The sequence below is a fragment of the Argentina silus genome, assembly GCF_951799395.1.
Source record: "Argentina silus genome assembly, chromosome: 4".
Classification (NCBI taxonomy): domain Eukaryota; kingdom Metazoa; phylum Chordata; class Actinopteri; order Argentiniformes; family Argentinidae; genus Argentina; species Argentina silus.
Window position 1 is genome coordinate 19,259,993 of NC_139658.1, and position 8,733 is coordinate 19,268,725.

Sequence of the window (8,733 nt, forward strand, 5' to 3'; positions counted from 1 at the left end):
AGAGAGAGAGAGAGAGAGAGAGAGAGAGAGAGAGAGAGAGAGAGAGAGAGAGAGAGAGAGTGTGTGTGTATGTGTGTATAGTGAATGTGTGTTTGTGTATGTTGCACAAGTCAGACAGGAGACAGGAGACGTGGTGTGCTCAAGGCGCTGCGATGATTACATCTGTTTGAACAGACTGATGACACCACAGCACAGTATTTAGAGAGATGATGAAGCACATGCAAACAAACACACAGATAAAAGGTCTCTAACGAGTTTCACATCGTTAAGATGATTAAACCAAGTCCCTGGGGCCTGTCAATCAGATGACTGAGGTATAGATTGGACAGTTAGGGTAGGGTTAGGGGTCACTAAGGTCATATAATGGCATAACGCCATGATATATGCTTCCATGGGGATTAATACACACTCTCTCACTGGTCCCCTGTCAATATCCGATCTGGGTGGTTCAAATGATATTTGAAAAACTGATTACTGCCCTCCTCATTTGGAAAGACTTGCTTTGATCCTCTCATCACCGTACCGTGCACTATCTCACTTATGTAAATCAGCCAGGGCTTTCATCTGGTCATGGATGGAGTCAGTTCACCTCTAACATCACCCTGAGATGGAGTGCTTCATCTGGGCTACTGCATTACAGCAGCCTCCCCCTGCGCTCCATTACTGGGCTAATGCAGCGTTCCCTGTTCCTGCTGCGGTAGGGTCGTTTACCACCTCTTTGCCCCTAGTTTCTCCCCATTATCCCACACTAAGGATTCCCAGTAATGAGCCCAGAGTGGGACTAGTGGCCGCTCCAGCACGGATCACATCCCCCCTCCATCTGTGGGCCGTGACCGCTGTGGTGCTCTAACCCCCTCAGTGGGAGACGGAGGCCAGTCAGAATCAGAGCTCAAACAGCAGAATTCACACACACACACACACACACACACACACATACACACACACACACACACATGCATGCTCGCTCGCACACTCGCACGCACACACACACACACACACATACACGCAGGCACACACGCACGCGCGCGCACAGGCACGCACGCTTGCACGCATGCACGAACGCACGCACACACACACACACACACACACACACACACACACACACACACACACACACATATACACTATCACCATGGGCTCAGAGGTAGACAGGAGAGGGACAACTTATTCGGAAACACAGAGGCCTCTATGCTCCTGTCTCCCCACAGATAAACAAGTCCAATGGTGAGATTGGGGGCTAGGGAGGAGTGATGCCCTTGTAGGAGGAGAGGTGTTAGAACCAGGCTGGGAACACAACTGGACCTACTGTGATCCAATTATCCCTTCCTTACATGCAGTGATAACACAGCACTCTTAATTCAGAACAACAAATAACACTTGTGTCGCCACATAATACAGGAATATTCTTGCAAATAGCAAAGCAGCATGCACTGTAAAGTAGTTTGATTGGGAAAATTATCTCAAACCATTCACAAGTCCCTGAATTGAAAGGGGAGAATAAGAATGGGGGTCTGTAGAATGAATACTTGCTTTGAATGATTCATGACCTTGCCCACCTGGTGAGGACATTGGTGTTGCATCTGATTCATCAGATTATCTCCTCCCCTGATGCGTCCCCCTAAAATACAATATTCTTACTGTCCTTCATTTTTTGGAGGTAACACTGTCAAGAGCAGACACATTTTGACATGTACTATATATCATGCTGGAAATTATGTTTACACAGGCAAAGATCTACAGGGAGGCGTGTACTGATAGGTAAGGCCTATTCTGGTCCAACACTGGCAGTGAATCACTCCCCCCAGTACCTGGAGTGAGTGCTCAAATAAGCTTTTCACCTCCTCTCTCACAGCATGGGTGACACTGCCACCACACTGACACACCACACAAACGCCCTCACTGTCACTTCCAGGATTCAGCATGACTATTCCTGTATTCACAGAGACAGGCAACCCTGTGACATGTGACATGTGTTCATGCATCATGGCGGAAGGTGTGACACGTGTCCATGGAACAGGTGTAGGGGGGGTATGACAGGCGTAGGTGGGACTGTTGTCTTCCCTCCGTCAGGAGCCTGTGTGACAATGTGTCTGCTGTGTGTGTGTGTGTGTGTGTGTGACGTCCCTGAAGGGATCACACGAGACACTGAGACACCCTGACTGACTAAACCAGGAGCCTCCCTCTAAAAGCCTCTATCGCCTCTGAGAGAGCTGAGCCAGAGCCTAATACCGGCCTTGTAAATTATAAATGCAGGCTAATTAGCTGCCATTGTGCACATAATTAGTGCATAATACATGGCTACAGTACCTAAAATAAAGTGTTACAGGATTGTCTCTGGGGGAAACATAATCAGCTTATAGGGAGGAAGCTCTTTTGTCTGAGTCCTCTGACTGGGCTATTCTGCCAGAGGTGCTATTGTAGTGAAGCTGTAAGGCCCGGCGAGGTTCTGCCTCTCAACGCTCACTGGAGAGGAAATGTCTTGCCCTGACTACACTAGAACCAATGAGGTCTCTGTTCTCATGCTCAGTGCGTAGGTGCCAAGCACAATCAAACATGTGCTTTGTTGAAACCATTGTCTTTAAATTGTAGGTTTACTCTCCCCTATGTTCACTAAAACACCCATTGTCTCTCGGTACGGCGGTACAAATGCAAGGTTTAGACAGTGCTGGCTCAGATATACAGGATCAGTATGTGAGCTAGGTCCAGATATAAGGATCAGTATGTGAGCTAGGTCCAGATATAAGGATCAGTAAGCGAGCTATTAGAGAAAGATATGCCCTCTAAAGTGTGAAACGCTATTCAGAAACCTAATAAATCTGAGTGTGTATACTGTAGGTCCCCTGCAATGGAGACCCAATTAGCTTGATGGATGTGGAGTGTTATCTTCACTCTACCCCCATCCTCACAACACAAGCACGCATCCCCTGTAAAGGACTGTGGTGGAATAGGTCCAGATAAGATCAGTAATAAAGAACCTGCTGTGCTGATATTTTAGCTTTTTAGCTGCAGCTGAGGTACAAACAGCAGAGGTTACCACAATGCAATACCACACTCTCTCCTTTAATAGTACCATTCAACACCCCCAGAACCAAACTATGTAGCCTTAAAGGTGCAATGTGTAACTGGCGACAGGTAGACAGCTTTGTAAAAGCTTTCTAATGGTTGTAATGACCATGTTTAATCAGTAGAGATCAGGGAATGAGGTCCCTTGAAAGAAATATTTCATTTACCACCGCTGTTTTGGTCCCAAAAGTGCTTTAGAAAATGGAGTATAGGGTATATAAAGGTGCATATCTACACCTTTTCACCTATTCAGACTATTATTGTGCCAACTTTAAAAAAATACACAGTTTCACATCCTCTTCTCTAGCCGCACTCTTTTATACATGTTCATCCTTCCAATTATCTTACAACCTCTATACCTGTGTCTACGACAGGCCCTATTGTCTCAACTACTGTTTACCCAGACACATGGCAGTGTTCTACAGTAGGGGGCGCCACCTCTGTGGCTCGGGGGGGGGGGGGATGTCTCAGATGGTCCACTTCCACTGTCTACTACTGTCTACATCCTCTGTGTGCTGGATGGAGGGTTGGGGGAAGTTGTGTGTGTTTGAGGGTTGTGGTGTGTGTCTGGGGCGAGGGGTTTGGGGGTTGTTGTGTGTGTGTGTGTGTTTGGGATGGGGGTTGGAGATTGTTGTGTGTGCCATTGAGGGACCCTAATTTGGTTTGTGCGGCTCCTTTGTTGAGGCAGATGGTCCTATACCCAGTCATAAATCTAGTAGGTTGTTAGGTTAGTAAATCTAGTAGGTTTTTAGGTTATACACTATTAGTAAATAGTGTGTGGTGTATCATTCTGGCATTAATCAGTTACTTATTCCTTTATGTTCTCTATTTACTTTATTTAACAGTAAACAAACTAGCTGTAAACATCACTAAATGCTTCTGGCCTAAGCCCATTAAAAAGCCAGTAAACTACTGCAGTTGATATCTCTGAAATTCAGTCTCTGAAATGCAACCCTGTTGTAATGACAATGTGTGGGTATCAAAGTAGCTTCAGAGGCCATTGTTTCAAAGGTGCTGCATTTCACTATGATATATTCAATTATATCATATTCATTATGACCATCTCATTGAATCCCATGAGCTTTGTGTGCTCACCCAAACATCCTCCACAGAGGAACACAGAGGTCACAGTTCACAGGCACGCTCTGGCCCAGTGTTGTCATGGTCTGACATCATTAGTCTGTTCCCTTGGCTTTGTCTTTGCACTCCCATCCCCATCCACCCTTCTCCCTCTGTCTCCCCTCAGAAAGGCCCTCTCTGGTTGGGGCAGATGTTCACCTCCAGAGAGGCCCCAGCAGAGCCTGGGAACCCCAGTGAAGGCATGCCTAGGCTGGGCTCATGCGGGCGTTCACACATGCCTTCAGTCTGGAGGGGTCAAGCACCTAGCCGTGGGACACAGGGTGGGGGTCGGTGTACTCTGTGTGATTGCTTTGCCGCAGCCCCACCCCATATCTATTGACACCCTAAAGAGCCCAGGGTCAAAGGTGACCCCTTCAGAGGTCATGGGGTCAAACCTGCTTCATGAATATGGAAGAGGGCTGGGCTCAAGGGACCATCTGGTCCACACTGTGTCAGAAACCAAACAAATGAACATGCTGAGGGGGTGTTGTGGTATTAGTATGATTAGTAGTAGATTCCCAGTAGTAGAAACTCAGACTTTTGGGTTTTCCATTCACTATTATGGTTCCTCTATTAGCTTCCTTGAAGATACAAGCACATGAGGCCTGTGCTGGAATTCTGTGTATTGTTCTTATAGAGAGGTTGCTGGATTACTGATATGCACTGGCTTGTTGTTGTTATTGTCATGTGTTGTTGTTGCCACTGCCTCATGCCAGGTTTCCAGACATGGCCATTCACACCGTTCAAATCAGACCTGTTGTAGTCACATACACCCCTACATTGACCTCCGGGCCAGTCTATTGATACTGCAGTGTGTGTGTATCAGGGGAGGCTGGTGGAGGAAAAAATCGGAGGACGGGCTCATTGTAATGCATGGAATGGAATGAGGAATGGTAGCATGGAATGGAATGAGGAATGGTATGAAACATGCAGTGGCTGCTTATCTATGCATTTTATGTGGTGAGGTTGGAGTGAAGAGCCAGAGGGTGGGGATGTCTGTGTTACCCTGATAAACGTCCCCACACACTGTGTGACTGCTAATGGGATTTTGCATAACGATGATCAGCTTGCGTTGCCTGGAAGGAGTAGAGAATCTTCTGTTGAGTTTGAGGCATATGTAACCAGGGAGGCAAATACAAAGTTCCACATGGAATAAAGCAGAAGTGATCATAATCATTACTGGAATGACACAATGGTGCTCTATACAAAAATATAACTTTTTATCTGTCCTCAACTGTGTAGTCTGATGAGCTGCCGGTGGTAAAATGTCAGCACGAGACAGTTGATACAAAGAGCAATGAGAATGTGCAGCTATGAGTGAACATGTGAAAGAAGCAATCTGCCTGACTGTCTGGTGACCTTGATAAGGATCTCTCTCTTGCTGTTTGCCGCATTGGGGGGTGGGTCTTTGTGTTGGCTTTCACCGGAGGCGAATCATGGGTATACCTCTGCAAAACCATGCCCTCTCTCCCTCCATCAGCAGAGCCTCCCAGGAGAGGTAAACCAATACACTGCAACCTTCCAAAAAGAGAGAGAGAGAGAGAGAGAGAGAGAGAGTTAAACCCTCTACCTGCACACCTCTAAAACAAAGGATCAGAGAGACAATGGGGAAGTACAATTTTCAGTACAGCTTTCAGTGAAGACAGTGTGAGAGAGAGAGAGAGTGTGAGTGTGAGTGTGAGTGTGAGCGTGAGTGTGAGTGTGAGTGTGAGTGTGTGTGTGTGTGAGCGTGTGTATTTCCGTATGTGTCTTTTCTGATGCGTCAGTATCATATATAATACTATACTGTATGGCCCGCTCATCCTCTGTCTCTCTTTTAGAAGTAATTTCCCACTCTACTCCATGGCAATGTATTGTCCTGTACCCCAGATATGAGAAGAGTGGAGTGAAGGTCCCAGGCACTAAGACATCAAATGCAATCTGTAATGATAAATCAGACATCCCCAGGATGTCCCCCATGCCCTCCACACCCCCACACCCCCCTCTAGCTCCATCCTGACTCAGATCATCTTCACACCAGCCCTCACTATCAATGGGCCTGAGAGCCTCAAGACACAGGGACCAGACTATGGAAATGGTAAATGTTCTTTTTTTTGGGCTGTCTTTTTATTAATCTCTCCCTGTTGTTATTAATTGTTCCTATAAAGCGCATTGTATTACATTCATGCATTAGATGTGCTACACAAATAAAGTTTGATTTATTGATTGATTTTTTTATCAACCTTTAACCTGCACTTTGAGTTTAAACTGTAAGAAATACAGTAGTAGTAGCATAGTGACTTTTGTTGATCACATTTCAAACAAAATATACAAAATACATCTTATATATATAAAGGCTTATAAAGGCTTAATGAAGCTTTTATAAAACCTTAAGTTTATTGTGATCTCTCCCTGTGACCTCATTTCAAATTACTGTGTGAAAGGCTACCGACAACACTAGTGTTGGCTAGCTATCTAGTAGCTAGTACAGCTGCTAAGGAACCTCCACATAAACGTTTTTAAAGTTATGGTTTAACTGTACCAAGACATAACATTGTTTTTTTGAGGACTGTCGCTAGCTCGCGTTGCTTTGAACCCCTTATGTTGCTAGCTCACTGGCTAATGGTGGAACTGTGAAATCTGTGCTCGAAAGCTGCAGACAGTTTCATCTGTTTGATTATGGTTTTTAACTATATGGTAGCGAACCAAATGTTTGTTCTTTCAATGTCAAATGTAACTCAAATTGTTCAAAGAATAAACATCTATTGTCATTTCCTTTGTGGTTTTGTGGGTTTATTTGGTCATTTGAATACTGTATGCTTTTTGATATCTTATTGAGATGATCAAACTACTGTACCAACTTGCACTAATGGTCTACAAATGGCTTATAGACCTTTATACATGTGGATAAAGGCTGAATAGTTGCAACTTTAAATTAGGGACTGCAAGACACTCTACAAATTATTAATAAATAGAGGAATGTATTTACAAAAAACATGTATTAAATATGAGGAAAAGTTGGTAAACTTAAATATTGTTACGACCAAGCCCTGGAGAACATGTAACTGCCTTCACAGTAGTTACATGTGGCCCTATCAAACCTGGGAGAGCCCCAACCTGATGCAGACCTTGAAAACCTGGGGTGTGCAGAATAGTACCCGCTATGGGACATTTCAGTTTGATTTCTAAGGTCAGTAAAAAAATTATTGTGGATCAGGACAAACTCAACCGCTAGGACAGATGCCTCCAAAGGAGTTGTTACCTTGACATAAGTTGCCACACACTCTGGTAAGGTGTTCTTAAACTGCTCCAGAACCACCAAATCAGACAACTTATCAAATGTTTCTACCTCTGACCCAGAGCACCAGCAATTGAACTGAGACACCAAATCCCGAACAAACTCTACATGTGATTGCTCCTCTCCACTTTTACGGCTCCTGAAACGCTGTCTGTAAGCCTCTGGCACCAATTCATAGGCCTTCAGCACTGCCATTTTGACAGTTACATAAACCTCACGGTCAGATGCACTAAGTGCTGCATATTGAGTACTGCCTCTTGAGCCTTACCCACCAATACATACTGTAACAGTAAAGTGCAGTCTGCATCAGACCAATCCTGAGTTTCCGCTACTCTCTCAAACAAAGAAAAAAAAGTGTCTGGGTCACTCTCATTGAATCTAGGAAGCGACCGCAATTTGACCCCCATGTCATTTTGAGCAGCTCTTACTAGAGACCCCGCTTCCCTCTTAAGAGAACCCTCCTTGATAAGGTCTAGCTTCCTCCCTTCTAACTGTAATTTAGCAAACTCAGTTTTCTGTTTAATCTCCTCTAATGCAAGGTCACAGGCAAGGTCAACTAGCTTACTCTTCAACATGGCCTTGAAGCTCCCCTTCAATAGAGAAGGAGTACACTCAACCCCATAGTGATCTGCAACTGGTCTTTGGTGCAACAATCCAAAAGCTGTTCAGAAGGGGCCTGAATAAAGTTGTCTAAATTAGCAGCCATCACCAATATTTTAAATATCATCAATTACTAACCTATAGTAATTAAACATAAAATACAAAATAATAATATCTAAACTAACAATGAAAGTACATTGATTCAGTAAAAGACAACCATAACATAAATGAAACCTAATGGAACTAAAGTGAACTGGACCCTAGTCTTGGTGCAGGTACTGGCAGGGTTACTTATGGACTAGTTCCTCCGAGTCAGAACCCCAAGGAAGTGCTCCTGAGGCAGTTTCTGCCAAACTGGACCTCTACCCGCGGTCCCCGCCACACTAAGAAAACAAAACAAACTGACTGCTCTCCTAATGAGAGCAGCCACTAAGCAGTAAACTAACTAAAGGCTGTCCCTACCAAATCAATGCACCAACACAAACACTTAGCTAGACAGACAACCACTGGGGACTGCAGACTCCTCCACGTTTGGCAATCCAAACCAAAACTCCAGGCAAACAAAAACCAATCATGGGTGGTAACCAGATAGGCAGCCAACAGGGAAACCAGCTGACTACTTTGGGTATCCATATTAGTGAGCTCATCTAATGCTCAACTCTCAGTCCAGTCCC